The sequence below is a fragment of the Zonotrichia albicollis genome, chromosome 11 (genome assembly GCF_047830755.1).
Source record: "Zonotrichia albicollis isolate bZonAlb1 chromosome 11, bZonAlb1.hap1, whole genome shotgun sequence".
Lineage (NCBI taxonomy): Eukaryota > Metazoa > Chordata > Aves > Passeriformes > Passerellidae > Zonotrichia > Zonotrichia albicollis.
This window is the reverse complement of record NC_133829.1, coordinates 13,742,893-13,766,391: the sequence shown is the minus strand read 5'-3', so window position 1 is coordinate 13,766,391 and position 23,499 is coordinate 13,742,893. Positions and strand designations below refer to the sequence as shown.

The 23,499-nt window shown below is 40.1% G+C and overlaps 1 protein-coding gene across 5 annotated transcripts in view; it reads left to right on the top strand.

The window, feature by feature from the left end:
* The first annotated feature begins 9,714 nt into the window (after positions 1–9,714).
* Positions 9,715–23,499, top strand: part of ALDH1A2 (aldehyde dehydrogenase 1 family member A2) — a 102,027-nt gene continuing 88,242 nt past the window's right edge. For all 5 annotated transcript variants that reach the window (XM_074549445.1, XM_074549444.1, XM_074549443.1 and 2 more), the window contains exon 1: positions 9,715–9,894. The gene's annotated coding sequence lies outside the window, so the exon portion shown is untranslated. The remainder of the gene's footprint in view (positions 9,895–23,499) is intronic.

Genomic DNA, 23,499 nt, shown 5'->3' with positions numbered 1-23,499 from the left:
TCCTTCCTTCCTTCCTTCCTTCCTTCCTTCCTTCCTTCCTTCCTTCCTTCCTTCCTTCCTTCCTTCCTTCCTTCCTTCCTTCCTTCCTTCCTTCCTTCCTTCCTTCCTTCCTTCCTTCCTTCCTCCCTCCCTCCCTCCCTCCCTCCCTCCCTCCCTCCCTTCCTTCCTCCCTCCCTCCCTCCCTCCCTCCCTCCCTTCCTTCCTTCCTCCCTCCCTCCCTTCCTTCCTTCCTCCCTTCCTTCCATCTTCCCTTCCTTCCTTCCATCTCCCCTTTCCCTTCCCTCCCCTCCCCTCCCCTCCCTCTTTCTATCAGTGCACAGAGCAGTGGAATGCTGACAGGAATGAGAATCCTTCCCATCTTTGTAGTCTGCTGTAAAACATTTTCTTCTAGGTTTATTAAAAATTAATTTTTATGTTTTTGTTTTTAAAACGTAAGCATAGATTTTTTCTGCTCTTGGCATTTTCTGTGTGTATCAAAGTTTCCCATCTCTTTTTATTTTGTGATTTGTATTTTCTAAAAAATTAAGGTTTTTTAGTGCAATTCCAGCCTCGGGGAATACAAGGAGAGTAGAATTTGGTCACATGAAGTGCTGAATTAGTACAAATTTCAGCAATATCTGAAATGTCTGTACTCCTTAGTTTGAACATATGGGATCTTTATTAGGCTTTATTTCATTCTGTATACATTCATCAGCTCAGAGTCCCTTCAGCAATGGCAACTTACTATTACCAAGTCACATTTACCAGGAGCACTGATGTTTGTATGCTGTCAAGAGAAGATGGATTTACCAGGGCTGTTAAATTTGCTGTTCATGTGTAACATGTTTGTTGTGAAGATAGTTTCCAGAAGAAAACATGCATTTTTTTCCCTGGAAACCAAAATATTATTGAACAACCTTGCATACTAAGGATCACATAAAAATTTCTGGTGGTTTATATGGTACATCTTTTACTTAAAAAAACTATTATTCCCATAGTGAGCTTCATTGTTACTCAGTAAGGTCTGACAGTAAGTTTTAAGGACAGAAAATAGAGTTGTGCCTTTATAAGGGCAGAGAGCTGATTTCCTGGTAGTACTGATGAGCTTGTGTTTGTACAGAATTGATCAGTAATTAAATTCAGACTTTGGCTCAGTTTGAAGTGTTTTATGCAACTGTGAGTCCATGGTGTTTTCGAGATAAGAATGTGGGAATCAGAAAAACACCCACTTTGCAGAAATGAGAATCCAAATTGTGTGGACTTCTATTTGCAAGTGTGAATCCAAGAGAGATGTTGGTTTTCCATGTCCCCTTCCTCCGCCAGCTCCTTCTCTTTCTCTCTGTCCGATACTCATCCACTGTCACATTATAAATGAAAACAAAGGCTTCATACTGAGTCTAAGTAAATGTTCCAACCCCTCTTCTTCAAGAAGCCTGGGTCAGATATCAATTTTTCTTCTTGGCTCTGGCCCATAGTTTGATGTGGTGGAGTGTGAAGTCACCCATTCACTTTTAACCAGTGCTATGAATGCAGAGCAAGGGCATCAGTTTGTAAAGACTACCTACAGAATGTGGTATTGTGGTGCCCAGAGAATAATCTAAGGCTGGAAAACACAGAGAAATCACTTTCTAGTTTACCAGAAGTCTTTTAAATATTGCTATAAAGCAGAAATCCAATGACTACTGTGTTAAGGACTCAAAGCATGCTGGCAAATTGCCTGATAGGGCAAGTAAGGACATCTCACAATCCAGGCTTCACAATCCATCTTAAACAAGAGGGAGCAGCAATTTCTTGCTTTCTGTCATTTGGCAAATATGCAGTTCTCAGATGTAACACTACTAAGTATTTTATTGAAACTTCCAGACATCAGCCTGCACTCTCCATATGTTCAGGATTTTACAAGCTGTTTCCATGACAAAATGAGATTGATTCTGGAGCCAGATAGTTAATTGGTTAAGTCCATTTTATTTACCAAAAAATGTAGGCAAAACACTGTTCTCTTCAATACAGTAGACAGATTCCTTTTTTATGTTTCCAAACCTTCTTTTCCAAAAACTACTCTGTTATAAAGCTTTCTCTGAGGAAGATGGTTCCTTCACTAACTTTTTGTTGTTGTTTGTTGTTTTTGGTTTTCTTTCTTAATTACATTTCATTCATTAGGACAAGATTTTTTTTACCATATAGAACTTCTAAATCCAACCTTTTAAAATGCCTGTTCATTTCTGCTGTCTTCTCAAGTGAAGAGTGAAATTCTTAGTTAGCCTATATTTTGCATGAGATACTAATCATGGATCTGTAGAAAGAATAATGTCCACTGTCGGTATCATTCATGCACATGTTGGAAAGTTGCTATAATCAGAATGTGTTCCTTGTTTTTGTTGTTTGGTGAGTGTTTTCTTTTTTCCTTAAGGATGAGCAAGACAGGAAAAAAATACTTACCATCCACTGACCAAGTGGTAAACTAGGATATGCAAATCCAAACATAAATCACCCCATTACTGATCACAGTGGTGTAATTGCTATTGTGAAGAAGCTAATTTTGGAATCTTTAAAATTGAAATCATTCACCCTCTTTGACTTTCCAGGGCTTTATAGCCAGCAGACACAGAAGTGAATTTCAGGGAGGTATTTTTTCACTCATGCTGCTTTCTGTGAAGCCCAGATCAAAGCCTGCTCTGGAAAATGGAGTAGGCCAAAGGCACAGTACCAGCTAAGGTCTTGTCTCATCCTCTTGTTACAAAGTCCACTTTGAACACTTTTTTACCTCATCTTTTCAGTGTGTGAGGCACTGGAACAGGTTTTCCAGAGAAGATGAGGATTCTCCATCCCTAGAAGTGTTCAAAAGCACTGGAAGGAGCTCTGAGCAACCTGGCCTAGTGGAAGGTGCCCCTGCCCATGGCAGGAGATTGGAACAAGGAGATCTTTGAAGCTCCTTCCAACCCAAACCATTCTGTGATTATATGAAATACAGAGCATTATTTCCCATTCTGCTGAGCAGTGTTGTCTCTTGGAGACTGCCTCTGAAGAATGTCTCCATGACTTTTGAAGCTATAACTCTGCCCTGCAAAATTTGAGAAGAATAAGTACTCTGGGGTTTTTAGTTTTTAAATCAGTACCTGATGCTCCAGATAATCTAAGTTCTGCACAAGATACTTTTTTTTCACTAATTAATAATAGAGTGTGATATCTAACTGGCTGTTAGAAATCCATTGATTGAAGTAAAATGGTTACACATTTATCTTAAAATTTAGGGGAAGATAATGTATTTGTTGGCAGAATTTTAAATAATTCTGTAAAAGAAAAAAGGGAAGACAGAGAGTTTAATCATTCCTTTAAACTGACCTCTTCTGGAAAGTTCTTTGCATCATCATTCAGCTGATTGGAACTGTGTGGAAGAAAGTTTTTATTTAGAAAGGTGTAGCTGAAGGCTCAGTTTATGTGCTGATAGGTGTGGGGTTTTATTGAAGTGAAGCAGCAACCTCTTAGACCACTGTAGCTCATGTTATTTCCCAAAGCCTACAGAAACCCCTCCATCTCCCACCCACTGTGTGTGTTACAGAACAAACAGGAAAAGCAAACAAAAATTGCCTTTGACTGGCCAAATCCTGCAGTACTTGTTTGCAGTAGATGGCCAGCTCTACATCTCCCAGGATAAGTTACTGAAATTATGTAAAATGATATACTCCCAAGTAAGGAGCACCCAGTTCTTCACAGGTCTGCCACTGACTGCACTGATAATCTACAGAAGGCCACACTATATGAAATTTTCTTGCTCTGTCTTTCTAATTCAAATGGAAAAAAATAGTTTGCAATGAATAGAAATGTTTCTATGGATTTCAGTGGTCTTTAAATTAGGAGCTTGTTGTGTAATCAAATTCACAACAAGGATGAGAAGACACATGGTAAACAGAATGGTTTTTTCTATAGCACAGAGACTGAATTAGATTTAAAAAGAAAATGTGGTTGGCAGTAATGTAAGACTATTTTATGATGTTTGTTTATGACTTGGGAAAGGAGCAGTGTTTGGCAAGGAAATGTTTTGTCCTAAATCCTGGCAAGCATATTCATATACCAAAAATGCTGTTTTGTCTACTTTTCATTTTTCTGAATTCTGTAGACAGCAAAAAATACTCGGATATGTTTGTGGACATGTATTCTATTGTGACAATGTAAATTCATCATGTGAATATGAAATCTGAGGATTACAAATTAGGTACATGTTGGAAACCTAAAAGTATTCTCAGTATGCATTCTGAAGAGAAAAATAAACAATTCAGTAGAAATGCTGCCTTGATTTTCCATCCACTTATGTGAATTTTGCATTTGTGCATCCTTAATGCTTTCATTTGGCTTACTTCTAATTTATCACGTTGCAAATGAAAACAGCATCAGGTCTATACACTTTTGCAGACTTTCACTGATTTTTGGTAGGTTGCTCATCTAGTTGCAGAGATATAATCTTAAGAGAATACTAATAAAATTATAATTTTCAAAACTGTCTCAGTTCCTTAAAGACATTTTGCATAACTTATTCAGCACCTTGGCTGGTTTGTGCTGTGGGTTACAGTTTGCTATAGACTAATACAAATGATCTGCGAAGAGGTGGAAATTAGGAGTTTTTTTAAATTTGAAATTGTATTTACTACAGATGATTTTCTTAACTGCCTTTGCAAATACATCAAGAGCCTCATGACAATGAGACTAAGCCATACTGTGGTTTTGTAGATGGCCATAAGCAGAAGCTGCATTGAAGTGATTTTGTCTCTCCTAGAGCACCTGTAGCAAAGCTCAGTGAGGACTCCTAAGGCAGATCTGCATGAACAGTTTTAAACCTTCCCATACACTGCATGAACAGCTGCCCCCAAGAATACAGCATCAGAGCTACCAGAGCAGGTATTTCTAAACTATCACTACATACATTACATTTTTCTTTTATGTTCTTGAGACATGAAAGAGAAAGTGCAAATTCATATTATAATAGGGGTTGAAAATCTAAACAAGCAGTGCAAAACTTTGTTAGAACATTTATACTTCCCACCCTAACAGCATCTGGGGGACATCCCATGTATGTTAGGTAGTTCACAGAGTCTGAGCTCTAAAGAAGCTGGCAAATGTCCTTTGAAGGTGGTTTTAGAGCATAACACATCTCAACTAATCAGGCTCAGGAATTTTATGGAGTCCTGGCTTTTACTTCACTACTTGAGTTCCAAGAGCATTTGCAGTGTATTTCATACTGATGGGCAGTGAATTCTGTCCTCTGCTGTAGAATTCTGTCTCTAGTAGTGATTTTGTAGTGAGGAATGTCCAACCTTTAGCATCCAACACAGAGCAGTGAAAATTATATGCATAAGTATTTTAACAGCTTGTGTAGCAGCTGGCAAATTATGTGTAGGAAGGTTTGTTCTCTTGTCGGTGTATGTGCTAAATACTTACTGGTTCCCACCTTTTACATATGAAATACTAAATAATGGAATTTAAAGAAACAGAAACTCTTAGGAAAAATGTGCTTTTGTGTAATATATGCCTCATATTTCATTATGCAATGAGGATACACCTCAAATGTCAAGACTGCACTTAAAATTCATTCTTCACTCCCACACAAGGTATCAACTTGGACTCCATGTGAATCCAAGGGCTTTCAAACATATTTTGAAAAACATTGGCTGGCCAGCTGTCTATATACAGCAAAGGAACTGAGTAACACATCAGGAGTAATAAAACTCCTATAAAATATTTGTATTAATCAACTTTAAACTTTAGCAAGTATAAGAGTCCTGTATTGGAACCCCTAATAACTATTTTCTGCTACAAGGAAAGGAATTATGAAAATAACTTTTAGTGCATGGTCTAAATATTTTAGTACCAGTAAATAAGTAACGCAGCAAACAGAAGAAAGTACAGCTCAAGAAGCCATACCTTTAAATTGAGTTTGTGATGAAATAATTTTGCATCAAAGTAAATTCTTATGCATTTCCAAAGGGAAAAAGAAACAGCCCACATCCCAATTCTGTAATGAATTGTAAATGTGAAATTCTGAAATTAACATTTCAGAATTTCTTGTGTTAAAAATTTAAAGCAATTCATCATTGTATAGAGAATACAGAGTTTCTGATAAGTTATTTTACAAAACATTGAATGCAGAAATTATTCAACAAGAGTGTTTGCTAATTTCCCAAAATGTGAGCTACACCATAGAGGCATCTTGTTTCAAACCCTGTTTCCCACTGTTCCTGAATACTCATTTGGGTTTCCTGAACTGACTTTGGACACCACTTGCTCCTTGCCTTTTTCTGGCAGTGTCTGGCCCATTGATGGAACAGCCCTAAATGTCTAAAATGTCCCAGCTCTGCTCTGCTGGCCCCAAGAAGCTGCCATGGGGCCCAGTCCTGTCTGCACTGTGGTTGCTCACAGCTTCCTTCACTGAGCATTCCTTCTCTTAGTGCTGACAGTAGATTCTCAGAAAAGACTTAGGGCAGTTCTAGAAAGCTGGAAAAAAGTAATTGAAAACAGGGAGAGAAGTATTAGAAAACATCAGGAACATCCCCAAAAAGCAGCATGTGAATTCCTAGAACACTCTCTGAAAATTGTGTAGGAGAAATTCCCAGAAAACAGACAGGACATTCCTAGAAAGTATCAGGATTTCCAAAATGTAAGGAAAGCCTTAGGAAGTAGTGGGAAAATTCCTAGGAAGCAGTGAATTAATTGTTAGAAAGCAGAAGGTCAATTCCTAGAAAGCATCAGGAATATGGTTAAAATGGACTGGTGTAATTACCAGAAAACCCTAGAAGAAATCAAGCGAGTTCTTCCAGTGTTAAGGGTGTTGCAGAAAGCTGCAGGAAAAGTGCCAGAAAATACCAGCATTGTTTAAAGATCCAGTTATCCTTATAAATCTTCAGGGATTTATACCTTTATACCTTCAAGGACCATATCTTGCTTGTGTTGAAAACTCGATGCTTCCTTCTGGCCTTAAACAGTCTTCCTTTTCATTGTCTTATTGCAAATGTTCTTTCTTTCATCATGAGGAATTGCAATTTCACAGTCAGCAGCTTGTGGTTTTAGATGAAGGAGAAGTAATTGAACTTCAAGAAAAAAATAACCTTGCTGTCATCCAAATCTCCTTAATAAATAAATAACAGGGAAGAAGGAAAAAATACAGGCTCTCAGCCCACTCAGTGAGAGTTTTCCATGAGAAGTTACTGATTCTTAGTGAATCCCATGGATCTATTAAAATATACTCTCCCTTTTCAGTGTATAATACCCTGGCTTGCATGCAAAGTACGTGACTAGTCTGATTTGAAATTAAGAGGATGCCAAAAGAGTAGTCATGTATAGATACATCTAAAGGGGAAGATGAATCTCCAAAGTAGTGCCTGCCAAGACCTGAATATTTGTATCTATTTCTATGAAAGTTCATCCCCATCTTTGCTTTCCAAACTCCTGTTGGCTGAGTTTTTCCTTTTATTCCCAGCAGCCTGGGCTCCCTATCTCTGCCAGGCCCTGCTCTTGCTTGTGCTCCTCCAAGCAAGAGTTTCCCTGTTTATCTGTGTCTGCTTTCCTTTCACCCAGAGCTCCCCAACCACTGTGGAACACTGGGAGATTTAGGAGACAAAGGCACTGAGTACCTGGGGGTAAATAAATAAAAGAACACCTCCTTCAGGGAGAAATCCATTTCAGCAGGTTTTGTACCTGAGCAGGCCCTGCAGGTTATTCTCATGGGAACATTTCATAAATACATATTTCTTGGTGAATCTGATAATCATATTTTCATACCAATGACAGATGAATGCACCACAGGGCTTGACCTGGCTATAAGCTTTCAAAATATTGGCCATATTGAACAGTTACAAACAGGCATATGAATCTCTTGGGGCATATTCCTTCTAGATAAGAAGTTCTCCACTGGAAACGGTTTGAATGCTTTAAGGCACCAGACTTTGAATTTAGCCTTTATAGGAAATGCATCTGGTTAATGCTAAATTAAAACACCCTAGGAAATCTGTACTTTTCACTGTATTTGTTATTTATGTAAATTTTTGGAGAGCATCCATTGCTCTAAAATCAAGTTGATTGGAAACAGAGTAAGAAGCATGAGCACAGTCCCAGCAGAACATTCTCTGTCTGATGCTGAACTGTTAATTTATATTTTTTTTCTAAGGCACTGTCCACATTTCCATCCTGTGAAATCCTCAGATGCCAGATGAAGGCACAGTCTTTTACACTGAATCTCTTCTTTTTTCCAAAGATTATTCCTATTCAGCAAATCCTATGTAAACATTGTAAGTTTGACATAAAGCTAAGTGTGCTCTGGTGACTTGGGGCTTTGGCCTGCATTTGCAAGGTTTTGGGGACATTCAGAGTTCATCTAAGGCCACAAATCTATGTTGATTTGTCGGGGGGATAGAATGTAAGAAAATAAAGATAGTGCAGAAGGCAATCTCACCCCTGAGGAGCTGCAGCTGTACTAATCACCAAGGATTAGGAACAGCCCTGCCCTTAATAGGCCTCAGCTGTGTCCAATAAGAAGCCGAGTGCTACAGAAGAGTTGGAATCAGCTGCTGAAAAGGGAGTTAGAGTTTGTTGGCTGTGCTGTGAAGAAGGAAGAGTCAGTGCTGTGAGGAGCTGCCCATGAGAAATCACCAAGAAGGTATGGAACTTTTGCAATAAGACGACACCATTGATTCACTCATCTATGGCCCATGGAATGTGCTTCTTTAAAAACTGACAACTTAGCAGACAGGTGTGTGGCCCTCTGTGATGTTTCAGTGCTGCTGAATTCTGACACAAGGTTTTGTAGGTTGCTCCCAAGTTTAATAATAAGATAGCTCACTACAAGAGACCATTTTCCCCACTGCAGATTTGTGTGGTTTTGTCAAAACATTTTTCTGCTTGGCTGAAATTTGGCTGAATGTCTTTCAGCACAAAGTGGCCTGACATGTTTGCCCAGAAAACAGCACAGCAGCACCAACAGCAGGCAACTGTGGCTAAAGATACAGAGAATTTAGGAACTGTCTCTTGGCTATTTTTTCCTCCTTTGGGTGAAATTACTTTTTCTACACTGAAATGCTTTTGCCAGCCTAATTATATTGGTTTTACGTTCAACAAATACAGGTTACCTGCCAGCACAGTGAGGCCACCTCTGGCTGTAACGTAGTGCACATCTTAAGCACAAAGGTAACCAGCTCTGTGTGCTCAAACTGTGACAGGTGCTGGGGTATTTTGCTCAAGGCAAATTCAGGCAGAAGAACAAACCTGTGGCAGGGGTTTGAGGGCTAAGCTCTCTTATGTGTAATGTGCTGCTCAACTAGCAGAATTGCTTGAGAGTCTCAAGATTCTCCGAGACAACAAAAAAGTTTGTTTTCAAGCATCATGAAGTTTCCCTTTAGTAGGCCATGGTGATGACAGCAAGGGAGGAAGTTTGGCTGCAGGACTCCTGTGGCAGTTTGCAAATGCTAATTTGCAGAAAAAGCAGCTTTCATGGGAATGAGATCTATTTGCAGATAAGGACTTTTAGTCTATGATACTGATTTTGAAATCCTTGCAGGGCTGAGACCTTCCACATGCTGGAATCAGTAAATTCTCAGCCTTCAGTTGTTTAATCAAGACTTATAAATAGTACCAACAACTAACAGGATTTGTACTTTGTGATGGGAACAGAAAAGTTAGCTCAGGATAGCCCAGCCCCCAGCTGGGGCAAAAGGCTGGTGTGGACAGGGTGCCAGCAGGTGTTTCTTGGCCAGTTAATTGCAGGAACAGGTGGGGCTCATAAGCCCCAGCTGAAGCCCTGTTGATAAGTCTGTGTAACTGCAGAGACCCAAACCAGCATCTTCAGCCCAGGGTGCAAGGAGTGTGGTGTTGTCTCTGGAGAGCTGCAGCCTTTTTAGACAGCAAATCCTGCTCGGCTGCCTGAGGACCCAGGTATGTGCATGCAGCTAAAGGCTTTAGCACTTCCAATTTTAAGAATTTTTGCTCCAAGTTTTCTTCTCTCCCTTTTGGCCATAGCTGCATTTTGTTTGCTTTGCATTTTAGCAAGTATGGCTGGTCAGGCTGAAAAAGCAGAGAGATCTCCTGATTTCACCAAAGAACTGCCATGTTTAATGGGGGTGTCTGCTTTGTGTGTCCCTGGGTTTGTATGGCCTCTTTCAAAATCTATGACTGATTTTGAGCTTTTTCTTCAGAGGCTATCACAGTTTTAAGGATCCCTTTCTTTCCCTCTAGTTCCTGTAGATTTTACCAGGCACCTGACTCCTTTTTGTGGCTTGCCTTCTGCAGTGTGGGCACTCAAACATTGAAGAGACTACCTCTATTTTCTTCTCACCCTTGCTCTTGGATAATGGGTGGACCTTTAAAAAGTGTCCACATTACTTCATTTTTAGTCACATCTTGGGATAAAATTTTCATTTAATGTAGAACAGACAGTACTTGATTTGTGATCTTGACTTTTGAAGAATTTGAAGGAATTCATGAGTAAGCTATAGGCTAGTCTTTAGAAATCAGTTCAAACTAGGAAATGAGATATAAATTTGTATCACTTGCATTTGAAAACTGAATCAATTAGGTATCTTGAATTTGAACTCAAAAAGACCTGAACATTTAAATCAATTTATAATCCTGAAAGTACTGGTTGGGTGTTTTCCCCAATGAGAGAATGAATGTGATATTTGAAAGTGTCTTGGAGGAGGTCAAATATGGTTTACATATATAAGAGGAATTAAGTAAACTGTGTCAAGGTTTTCTGCAACATGTTTCACTGAGACTAAAACATGTCATCATGTCTTTATGGCGTGATGTTTACAAAAGGTACAAATTGCCTTCAAGTGAGGGCTATCTGCTGAAGGTTAGCTGTTAAAAATGTTTCCCTCTCTGTTTATGGTTTTCGAAATCTGACCTGTTGATGGGAGTGCTGGCAACTACTCTAAGTATTGCACATTTCCCAGGAGTTTGACTGAAGCACCCTGTTCTATTGCATTCTTTACTGCTGACAGTATTGGCTATTACCATGAGATAAACAGATTAAATATTGACTCCAGAATTTTAGTTGCCATGATTATAAGCACACCACTACTGAAGTATGCAAGTAATTTATGTAAGTCTAGATCAAAACCATCTAGTAGGAAAGGAATGATCAGTTATCCTTGAAATGTGCAAATCCCCAAGAAAACGCAGTTATAGCCTAGGAAATACTGAGATAGTTAAAGTAGGTAGATGATTTATGTGTGCCTATGGAGAACTTAATTCAAAGCTTGCTAAAATCAGTGAGCTTGCTTTTGGTGGTAGTAAAGTCCTAAGTTATTGCACTGTATCAATTTCTATAGCAATATATAGTCAATAAATTGTGACTGCAGTTCAAAATCATCACTCTACAGTCAGCTCCAAAGGGCTGGGCAGATTTTAGGGAAACTAAATATTCTAATGCATGTCTTGAATTTGGGGATATACTCAATTTGGTATGACTCAAGTTCTAGAGCGCTAGATTTTATTTTCTGCGGTGAACTTCAAGCCATGGATAAGTGTGTTTTTTATAATTTGCAGAATTCAGAGAATTCTGGAGTATGTTTTCATACTCTTGTGTGTATTTCAAACCATGAATGTTTGCTTTTAATTGCTATTATAAAAGTTAAGGCAAATTTGTGAGAATGTCTGTGATTTGATTTGAGTTTTGAGTCTTGATCTGAACATAAGGCAAACCAAAAGAAACTTCTGGATCACAAATACGCGGGTTGCATTGCACCATTATTTTCAGCTGTCCTGGGAACTCGTTAGTTTCTCATTATATCTTTTGTCTAAACATAATTTTCTATCAAGTAATTAAGGGGTGAGCTTGATATGCTGCTTCTCATAAGCATATGCTTAAGTGTATATATAATTCTCTACTGGTAAAGGGGACTGTGGAAACATTGCTCTAATTAAAAATCATGAGCTGGTAAAAAAGGAATTAGAGTGACAAGAAAGTTGTGGTCCCACAAGATCAAATACCATTTGTAGCAGCATTGGGCAATGTGCTAAGACTATGCATTTGTATACTTTGGTATTTTATAGCTTTTGGTATTAGTCTGCACAACTAGGCCACCTTTTCTCATGGTATAATCAAGTCTTTAGATAATATTTCATGTTCATAGTGCTCCTAAGCTGACACAGATATAGAACACATGTCTCAAGTGATCTCTTTTCATTGCCTGGTTTATATAATTTTTATTCTGTTTGGTCTCTGGGAGATATTTTCTGGCCATGTGTTATTGTTTAATTCAGTGACTTTTTGATGGACTTGCTTTGCAATCCTGGGCTCCTAAATTTGCTTATTGTAACACCTATCTATAAACTGCTCAGAAACCAGAAAATGTCAGTACATTAGCATAATTTAAATAATTTGTGCTCCATTATGTGGTGTTCTTGTTTCCTCAACTGCTTTAAGGCAACGACTTCAATACTGAGAAGACACAGAGTTTGCAAGGCTGGTGGTGAGACAGTTAATAGGGGAAAAGTGTAAAATATCACAGGCGTGCTTTAATTCTATTATCAGAGGCTCAAAAGAGGAAAATTTGATCACATTACCAATGTTCCAATATTCTCGTTTTGAAGAATTGAACAGGACCATGTCTTGGTTTATTGTGGAGGTTTCTAGTGAATAAAAGACACAATTCTGGATGAAGACCCAGTTTTAAGTTATCTTTAGTAGAGCCCATAATTTTGGCCTAGCTATCATTTAAATGTTCATGCTTCCATATAGTTCATTCATGTCAGCAGCCTGCTTTGTCCCTGCTGCTTTGTATTTAGTCTATTTGTATTTTGTATTCTGTGGTTATACAGAAAAACATCACTCAGGATTCATTATAAAGTGCTTTTTCCAGAACAAATCTTGAGGAGAACAATCATGTGTAGGTTTGCATAACTTGGCTACCAAATTCGAAGTGTCATTGCAATTTGTCTGTGCCTATTAGAAAGCCTTGTCACAGCTCTGCCTGCTGCCTGTCTCTACCATTTTGTCCAGTACTTTTGCAGTGTTCTGAAAGTGTAAATTATTTTAAGGGGCTGTTCTGTTTTTCCTGGGCAAATCTTGCCTCTCTAATTTTTTAGCCCTTCAATACTGCAATAGAAAAAATTAGTTATCTCTTAGGAAAATTTCACATATTGACCAGGGAGTAAACCATTAGCTCAGGTCATTGCTGACCTGAGATATTCTGATCAGTAATGAGCATTTGCTTTGCTGTCAGGATTTTATTAAGGTTGCCAGGAGGACAAAACCACCAATCAGTTTAACAAGGAGCTCCCCAGCTCAGTGTGGAGCATTTAGCTCACATTCCAGCACGGGTCACTGCCATGTTCTGGCTCCTTCCCTGCAGCTCCGGTAGCTGGCAGCTGGTGGTGCAGTGGAAGCAGCCTCTTCCCCCACAGCTCCTTGCATAGAGGAGGGCAGCTACCTTTTGTATCTTTAAAAATACTTCAAAACTGGTGGCACTTCTTTATATAAGCACAACAAATAACCTAAAAATAGAACTATAGCTGGAATGTGAGCTATTCAACATGAATTAATGTGTTTGCTAAAAGTCTAGGGATTTTTGATGGTCTTGTGAGATACACATGACCTTTTCATGATGCTCCCCAGAGATACCAGTCATCCTGTCCAAAAGCAGCATGAAGTTTTTCAGGCATACACAAACAATGTAATTAGGGCACTTTGGGCCTGGTAATGGGGTATGAACACTGTAGTCCTGCTCAGATGGCCTTTCCAAGTGTACCACAGTTTTCCAATATTGTAACTATTGCTACAATTAGTGCAAGGGTCTTACATCTCTGGATATAACTAAGTTTTGTGTTTTCAGTGTAAAATGCAAAGAATAATTTTCTTCTTTTAGTAAGCTTATGCTATGTACTTCTCTAGGGAACTGAAAATGTATGCCTGGAGCACAGTGATCTCAGTTTACTGGAAATCCATCCAGTCACCAAAATGAGCCTTCACACTCAGCATTAGTTATGAACTCTGTTGTATTAGCATTCTCCGAGAGATCAGGGACTGCACAAATGGTGCAGGTTAATAGATCTCCCCTACAACAGAGGGCTGAGTTCAGGATTGAGGATTATGATGGGGTAGCACAGGAAAGCTCTGGTCATTATCATCCCAGGACTGTGGGGCCTCATCATTGTGCTTAGCATCACACAAACATGTAGCAAAAAATGAAATTACTCAGTCCTTACATCCCAGTTACTGTCCTCACCACTTGGGCACAGAGTGACCCAAGGGTGCCGTGTCCAATGTGCATTGCATTTGCTCACTCCATTTTGCACTTTGCTGCTGACTACAGAAGCCACACCTCTGTGAAAATACAATAGATCTTATTCTTGCAAATTATTTTTTGAAGAGCTGTTAAGATTTTCAAAATGTCCTAATTAAGACATTCAAATAAGCAAGCAGCCACATGAATACACAGTCCATGTAGTCAAGACTGAGATAAACAAAATGTTCAGAATTAATGTGATCTTGTCATACTCATCACACTTACAATGTATATTTTATGTCAAAATAATTTTTCTCTAGCATTTATAGCACTGTGTCAGTCTTGAAAATATACCCTAAACAGTGGTGATAAACAACATCCTGTCCAAATGAAACTAAAAAAGGCTTTGCTTTAAAAAATCTACTAGTGAGTATGGGCTATTATTAATTCTCACAAGTGCTGTGGCTTTTGATACACAACAGACAAAATAATCTAGATGGTGCTGCAGTGTTGATACTCTGAAAAGGTGTTCTTTAGAGGGCTGCCTTGCACCAGGAACTTCTCTTTGATGGGTAAATGCTTATGGCAACAGCCTTGACAACTTATATTCACCTCTTCTGTGTGTGTCTTAATACCTGTCAGCCAGAGATGCCCAGCAGACAAGTTACATGCCTGAGGTATCTCCTTATCCTTAAATGCTACAATGGATTTTTTTTCAGTCTGAGATGTTATCTGGCCTCAGAACAGCTGGACACCTTTAGTCAGCAGTGAACCCCTCCTAGGCAGGCTGGTGGTCCTGTTCCTGCATAGCAGCGAAGCTGAGGTAGCACTAGAGCCTTTGTGCTAGGCACTGCTTTTGATAAAGCTGCCCTACAGAACAAAGGAGTGTTCTGACAGTGAAAAACTTCCCAAAGTCACTGCAGGAGGAGGGTTTGGGGGATGAAGCCCTCCAGAGCTGACTCAGCTGCGTTTTTTTTAGAAGCCTGGTGTGTGACACTTTGCTCTCCCACAGCCCAACACCCCACAGGCCTGTGGGGAGCATCACTGTGTTTACCAGGGCACAGGAGGGAGATGATCATGAAGGAAGATGTGTTTATTATCAGACCAAATAAAAGCACACAGGAAAGGGCCTCCTTTGTGTTTATTTAAAAATAAATATTGAAGAGTTGGAACAGAGGAGAACGCCTTCAGGGGCCTCAGTGAAAATTATGACAGTAGCAAAGTTCATAGCCAGAGACTGATAGATTACAAATCTATTAAGAAAAATAAGTTTGAGAGTAAAACAAGCTAGTTATTTTTGGAATGGTTATCTCAGTCATGGTAACATTAAAACACCATCAGAGAGGCTCAGGGCATAGTTCTTTTACAACTTTTCACACTTTTCGAAGCTGTACACAACTGCTGTTTGGGCAACAGTTAAATTTCTACATGTGAAGAGAGCTTCTGACACTTCTTGTTCTCCCTGGATTGCTGTACTCTAAAGTTCACTTTATATCTTTTAGGAATATGTTTGCCTCTGGCTTTCTAATTGCTAATGAAGTTACCTGAAGCCAGATGTACAAAGAACTCTGTTCAGCCTAAACACTTTCTGTCCCAAATCTAGAAGGCAAGCTGGTTGTGATTTATGCATCATATCCTGTAATACAGTGTTTCTTGGGTCAATCTTCACCACAAATAAAATTCACCAATACCTGAACTATGTCACTTGTTCTAGGATTTCCCTAGCAGGAAATCCAAATCCTGTGTACTGCAGATCTGCCCATGTGAGATAATTATTGTTCTGCCAGGTTGTTGTAAGCAACACATCTGATCAAAGGCAAGGGAAAGGAGAATAATTGCCATGTAAATTGTTGAAAGTCCAGTTTAACAGAAGTATATGTTTAAAATTGCATGGGACCATGTGCATGTTGAAATCTGCCTCAAAATTGATTTTTTTTTTCTTCATGTAAAAATAGAATCTTTTGTGTGGGGTCTGATGCTGAGTGGATGTGAAATATTTAGGCAAGATAGGAGCCCAAGAGAGAACCAGAGGCTTGCTGCCGGCTGTATCAGAAAAGCAGGTGAAAAACTTGGAAGAAGCAAAGGCTATAGGTCCACTTTCAGGTGTGGTAAATATTTTAAAATGTATGATTGATTTCCTGTGTTGAGTTTCAGAGAACCACCTGTGATAGCAAATGGGGCTCAAAATGGCTTCCATTTTAAGGAAGGATTTTGTCTTTTTGTGTCAGAACAGATTGAAATGTGTGTGTTCATATCCATATTTTGTTCAGCCATCATGTATTTTCTTGGATTAGAAGCCTCTGAGGTGCTAAGGGTATTTGCATATATGTTACATTTGCAAATGGCCTGTGACATTGAAGCATTCATAGCTGTGAAGACAATGTGGTTCTGAATCAGTTTTTCTCTTCTGCTTTCCTCCTCCAAGACTTGCTGGAGGAGCCTCTGCCCTTGCTTTATCCCCTGAGATTCCATGGAAATCTGGCAGCTGGATTCAACTCTTTTTATTTGTGTTTCTGATAACTGTTCTACAGTACAGGCATCTTCAGAATCAAAAATGTTGATTCTGTACCCTGAAAAACATGACCCTCTATGGGAATACATGTGTATGGGTATGTATGGGATGAAATTCTCCCTGCACTGAAGCCAGACAGGCTTCCTGCCCTGGTGGCAGAGTGGTTGTGTAGCAGGAGTCTCCTGCAGAGTGCAGCCATCAGTTGCTAACATCTTGAACATCTGAGATGGAAGTGAAGATGAAAGTTTTTTACTTTATAACTAGAAATTGAATGAGTTACTAGTGTGCTTTCCCTTTTTTCCACTGAGATTTCTGTTCTTCCCCTTCTGTGCCCCACTCTTGATTTTCCCCCCTTTTTTCAATAATTTAAAGATGTTCAAATAATCAAATTTTGTTCCTCTGCTATGGAAAACACCACCACCATAATTGAGTCCCTTTATTCTGAAATTAATTTTGTAAGTTTATTTAAGAGGCATTAACAAAACACCTGCCTCTTTAATTTAGCAGCGCTTGCTGCCAAGCATGTACTGCTGCTTGGGCTTCATGTTTGTTATCTGATGCCTCAGTCACGCTACAGAAAGTGTTGCATCTGTTCAGTTCTGGCTGAGATTGTTCATTTCCTTCTATTCAGATGCTGACTTTTCAAGTCTTAACATATTGTTTACTTTGCTGCTTTTTCATTCACAGCCCTGTTTATAATGGGAAGGCAGGCAAGGTTTCCTGAGAAGAGTTGTGCTATGAAACAAAGTACTGTTATTTCTGAGGGTGTGGAAAGTATTCTTCACCTATTAGACTATTATGTGCCTAATGCTGAGGAAATAATAGTATTAATGTGCTTAAACTGGTCCTCTTAATGGTTCTGAGAATGTCAGAATTTATACCCAAGATGTATGTCTGATAGGTGATCAGAAATCATTGCTGATATAAGCTGCTGATTATTCATATTCCCTGTCTTAGAGACACCTTTGGAAGGAAGCTGTGGTCAGCAAAGAGAGAAAAATTATATAAATGTGTCATGTCCAGCTTAGTACTATATTGATTTATCTAATATTTGATTCAAATAAACAAACTCCATGGTAAAAATATTTACCTACTACTTTGTCCTCTGAGACTGTGCTATTAGGCTGTGCAAACAAGCAAAGGCACTAACACTCACAGAACGATAAATATATTTGTTTTACAAGTTGTAAGTGCAAAATAGAAGACAAAAATCCAAAGTACTAACTGATGGGTGCTGCATTTTCTTTCCTGGATGATCTGACTTTACTTTTAATTGTGGTTTGAAAAAGAAGTTTTTAAAAATTGTGCATGTTTTAAAGAAGTATTCTGTGATGCAGAGAATTGTACTTAGCAGAAAAGAGCAGCTGTTACTGGAAGTTACAGTTAATTGTTGTATTTTCCAGCACAAGGTTGTTTGGTGGGAACAGTGGGGGAAAAATGCAAGCAACTGCCAAAAAAACAAGCATGTGAGGTGAAACTTGAATGTGCTCTCATGAGAACTTTCTAAGATTCATAAGTAACTGAGGAAAGCAGGCTGTGTTTAAGTCTCTGGAGATGTATGTGCTGTATGGAGGCACAGCACACAGTGTTGGCAGAAGAAGGGAAGGACAACAGAAAGTCACAGAGACTGATATGATAGGAGGGTAAGGCTCATCAGGATGGATGGAGGATAAAATGCTGCTGCCACTTCATATACTTTTGTTGGAGGGTTGTGTGTTTGTTTGGGGGTTTTTGTTTCCTTTTGTGATTCTCAGAGTAAATTTGGAGCACCTCTCCTTTCCCTTACTCCCACAGCACAGGTTTGCCTGTGCTTTTTTAATGAAACAAAAGCATGGCCCTGTTACAAATCTGTAGAGGAGAAGATGGATAAATTAGCCAGGAGCATTTTGTGAGCCCTGCAGGCCAAATCTGATGTGATCCATGTACGCCCAAGAGGAACTGCAGCAAAAAATCCCACCTGGGCTCTGGCTGCAGTTAGAGCAGTGGAAAGCTGTGGCAGGAAGGGGAGAAGAGGCCCTGTGGTGTGGGTGCTCCTGGCCTGGCACTGCCCCCTGCTCTGCTCTGGCACTGTGCTGAGCTGCAGAAGGTGCCACAGGGACTGTGCTCTGGGAATGCAGCTTGTTAGTCCATCTGTTCTTCCAGCACAGGGCTGTAAAACATTGTAGGTCATAACAGGCAGCTATTTATTTCTTAAGTCCTTAGGTGCCAGAGGGGAGGTTTCTGTTATATATGTAAAAATAGCACTGGAATGCATTTATTAGGAATTGACTGTATTTATTTTGAACCACAATATTTGAACATCCAGATCCACAGACAAAACTCCAAGAAAATACAGTTTCTGCTATACTCTGAGCTCAGTTCAGAGTATATCACTTATCCTTGCCTGTATTGCCACCCATTGTGAATAATTTCACTGACTTCAATAAAACAACATGCAGTAGCCAACTTTTAACTCAGTACTATTTGCAGCTTTCCAAATTACTCCAGTACTCAGTTTAGCTCTAAAGAACAAAGACATTGCTCCCAAAAAAAACAAACCCAAAATGAAAGTTGAACAATGCCCTGAAATTAATTTCTTTCAACATTAAAATCAAGACTGCTTACTATTAATTCATTAATCAAAATATCTTTCAGGTAGAAAAAAGTGTTGCCAACTGGTATGTCCGGTTTTCGGCTGTTTGGAGGGCCTGGAAAGGCCTGGGGTGGCCTTGAAGCAGCCCGCGTTTCAAAGGATGAGAAGAGGCTTCAGTTCTTCTTTCGGTCTCTGTGTTTATTAATTGTTTATCTAAAAGATTTTCTTTCGGCCCGATAGAGGTCTGCTCAGCAGCCAGCCATGAGCACACTGTGCTGCCCTCCGGACGGTCACCTATCTTTATACCCAAAGTTACGTGTACAATATTTATCATTTTTCCCCAATACCTTTCACCCTTATTGCCCGGTGCACTTTTAGTAACAACCAATCTCAAAGTGCCACCATCACCACAGAAGATGGAGGAGAAGCAGAAGAAGAAGAAGGAGGACAGGACACGCCCCAATTCCTCCATCTTACTTCTCTAAACCCCCCTGTACAGAAATCCTAAACCCTGTGTCTCGCCACTCTCTAACTAACTAATCCCTTCACCATTCACCCCAGTGAAATCCTCCTATCCTCATACAGGTGTCGTCTCCCATGCAGGATCAAAGTCCAGCCACCAGACACTTCTGGCAACATTCCAGGACTCCCGAGCCCCCCAAGGGTGGTCTCGGTGACTCGGCACCTCAGTCCTGAGGTGCTGAGATTGCCACATCTCCCCCTTCTGTTTGCACCAAGAAAACCTCTTTTGACGGGTCACTGGTTTTGATACAGAGTTTACTGCATCCAGCTTTTTCATCATTTCCTCTGTTAGTGGGCTGAAGCTGAACACCAAACCTTTGTGCCACTGGGTTTAAATGTGGTTGGTTTGGATCTTTCTCTGGTTTATCATCACTTGAAGGCTTGACTGCCAGAGGAGGCTTAGGCTGAGCAAGTTTGTGAAGAGTACTGGGTCCTGGACAAAATGGAGTATATCCTTTATCTGTAAATTTCTCAAATGCTGCTTTCCTTGTCTGTAATCCTTTAGGGGCATCTTGTCTTGGGATTTTGAAGGGTTGACTGTTTGAAGGATCCTCTGTGCCTCTGTCAGATATCTCAAATCTCTCCATGAGTAACTTCACCCGTGGCTTCTGACTCATAATTTCAGGTTTTTGTCTCTACAAGCCTGCTGGGCAGTATGGACTGTACTAGAGGGTGTAAAAGTTCTTTCAATGATCGCTTGACCTGTGGGTGAATGTGGAATACCAAACGTGTGTCTGACACCCCATCTTTTCAGGAATTTGTCAAGCACCCTGCCTGTATACGTTGGACCATTATCTGTTTTTATCTCCTGAGGCACACCTAATGCTGCAAATGCTTGCAGAAAATGTTGGCAAGCATGGTCTGCTGTTTCCCCTGCATGTGCTGAAGCAAAAACTGCACCTGAGAATGTATCCACAGAAACATGAACATTTTTGAGCCTCCCAAAAGATGGATATTTCGTGACATCAGCTTGCCACAACTGAAGACTTTGCAGCCCCCGTGGATTGATGGCTCCGGTGGAAGAAGGTGGCTGCACAAACTGACAGTCGGGACAAGCACTAATGATCTCCCTCGCCTGACTCTTTGTGAGACGAAAGGACTCCATCAGCGCTTGCGCATTCTGATGAAAGAACGCATGACTTAACCTTGCCTGCTCAAAAATGTCCGACAGTGTTTGCGAAATGGGCATTGTCAACCTGTCCACTCGAGCATTTCCTTCTGCTAAAAATCCCGGAAGTGTCGTGTGCGCTCTAATGTGTGTGATAAAATACTCTCTTTCCCTGCTCTCTAGCAGTGTTTTCAAGCTCGTCAGATAGGAGTATAAAACCCCATTACTGACGTCTTTCAAGAGCGAACCTTCCAATCTCTTGACCACACCCGCGTTCCAAAGGATGAGAAGAGGCTTCAGTTCTTCTTTCGGTCTCTGTGTTTATTAATTGTTTATCTAAAAGATTTTCTTTCGGCCCGACAGAGGTCTGCTCAGCAGCCAGCCATGAGCACACTCTCCTCCCCTCCGGACGGTCACCTATCTTTATACCCAAAGTTGCGTATACAATATTTATCATTTTTCCCCAATACCTTTCACCCTTATTGCCCGGTGCACTTTTAGTAACAACCAATCTCAAAGTGCCACCATCACCACAGAAGATGGTGGAGAAGCAGAAGAAGAAGAAGAAGGACAGGACACGCCCCAATTCCTCCATCTTACTCCTCTAAACCCCCCTGTACAGAAATCCTAAACCCTGTGTCTCACCACTCTCTAACTAACTGATCCCTTCACCATTCACTCCGGTGAAATCCTCCTGTCCTCATACAGGTGTCGTCTCCTGTGTAGGATCAAAGTCCAGCCACCAGACACTTCTGGCAACATTCCAGGACTCCCGAGCCCCCCAAGGGTGGTCTCGGTGACTCGGCACCTCAGTCCTCAGGTGCTGAGATTCCACACTGGTATTATTATTAGTTTAATGTGTTGAATATCGATTGTTATAAGGAAATTGCATAGTTCATGCCAAGTCAAAATACGGTTTTGTTTCTTATAAAACAGCTAATGCCTGTATAAATTTATGGAATGAGGTGATTGTTATTGTTCCCATTAACTATTATGTTTTTGTAGTAAAGAATCAACTGAGGTTTGTCCCAAAAGCAGGAATTCATTCCTTGAAATGTAAATTTTCAATCACAGACAGGTCTATAATATCTTGTTACTGAATGAAATTCTGGCTTTTGTGAATCCAGGATGAATTGTGGTATTAATACTATGTGTCCCCAAAGAATTTACAAAATATTGAATGATTAATTAAAAATTCTTTAAGCAAGCACAGAATTGACAATAATTTGAGACATATTTAAGACATTGTTATGCTAGCATGCTATGTGTCACTGCTTAAGATTTGCATGTTAATAACTTCAGGCAAGTAAATGTCACTCAGAAATTCTGTGCATAGGAATGGCATGAGTAGGAGAACTAAGGTTTTATATTTTCTAGACAGAACATGTTGTGATCAAAAGGATTTTGAGAAAATGAGCAACTTTATGTACCTTGGCCAATGCACAGGCCTACAGCGAGTGTGGGCTAGTCCCTGAGCAGGCTGGATAAATAAACTGTCCTTTTCTCATTCCTGACCTGTATTCTCCTTTTCCCCATGGAAAGGAAAAGTTTTCCATGGTGGATTGAAGAGGCAATATAGTGATGCATATGGAGCCTACTGACTGTGCAAAATCCTAACACAAGTGATAAGCTGCCCCTACTATTTTGGATGGAATTGGTTACTTCTAGTTAATTAGCTGTTTATTTTCTGCTCAGATATTTCATGTTGGTGTCAGTGGAAGGGCTGACCCCGCTGAGGGCAGCCCTCAGACTGGCTCTGCCTCTGTGATCCCTCTGCAGACATAGGAGCCACCTGGGAGCGCTCCTGCCCAGGGGTGGCCAAGGGGTGAGAGAGAGCACTAATGTTTTATTGAATTTAACCAAAGGATCAGGCTGCAACTGCATTTGCACCCCATCCTGCTTTATGTGGTGCAGTTTATCAATACACAGGACAGAGGATCTAGCTTGTCTCTGCTACCAAGAAAAGGTTTAAAATTAGGACTAATTTTCACATTGTATTTTAGATTTTTCTCTGCTCAGACTGAGAACTGTTTCTGTAAGCTCTCCCTTCTTGTTCCTAAGACTCTCTAGCCAGTGATACAAGGATGCATGGATCAAATGTGCATGGATATGGCAGAATTTAACCCACAACAGATAGGCTGAATTAAATGAGTGGTTTGCAAAGGGCTGATATGTCTCTGGGCAGCCTGAGTTCATTACAGTTATGTAAGTTTTCTTAAAAACATGATTAAAATTTGAATTATAGTCCCCCAAGTATGCTGCAAGATCTGACTTGGAGCTGCAGCAAGCAGAGCTTTGCTTCATGTGCTGTTTTTGTTCCTTTTGCTGCCATGAATTTGGCATGGCATCCCAGGGAGTGGGATCAAGACAAGCAGTGACAAAGGCCTGATTGCTCCAAGTGCTGGGGCAGGTTCTGATCATGGTATTTTGTAACATCTTCTGCACATACTGCACGGAAGTGCACAGGCTGTTAGTGGCAGCACAGAGGGTTCCTCACTTCAGAGGTGAAATCAGGAATGCAGTGTGGAATTTGAGAGAACAGAGTTCTAGGAATCCAAAGGGAAGAGCACCCTGAAATGAGTGAATTGAATGGTGC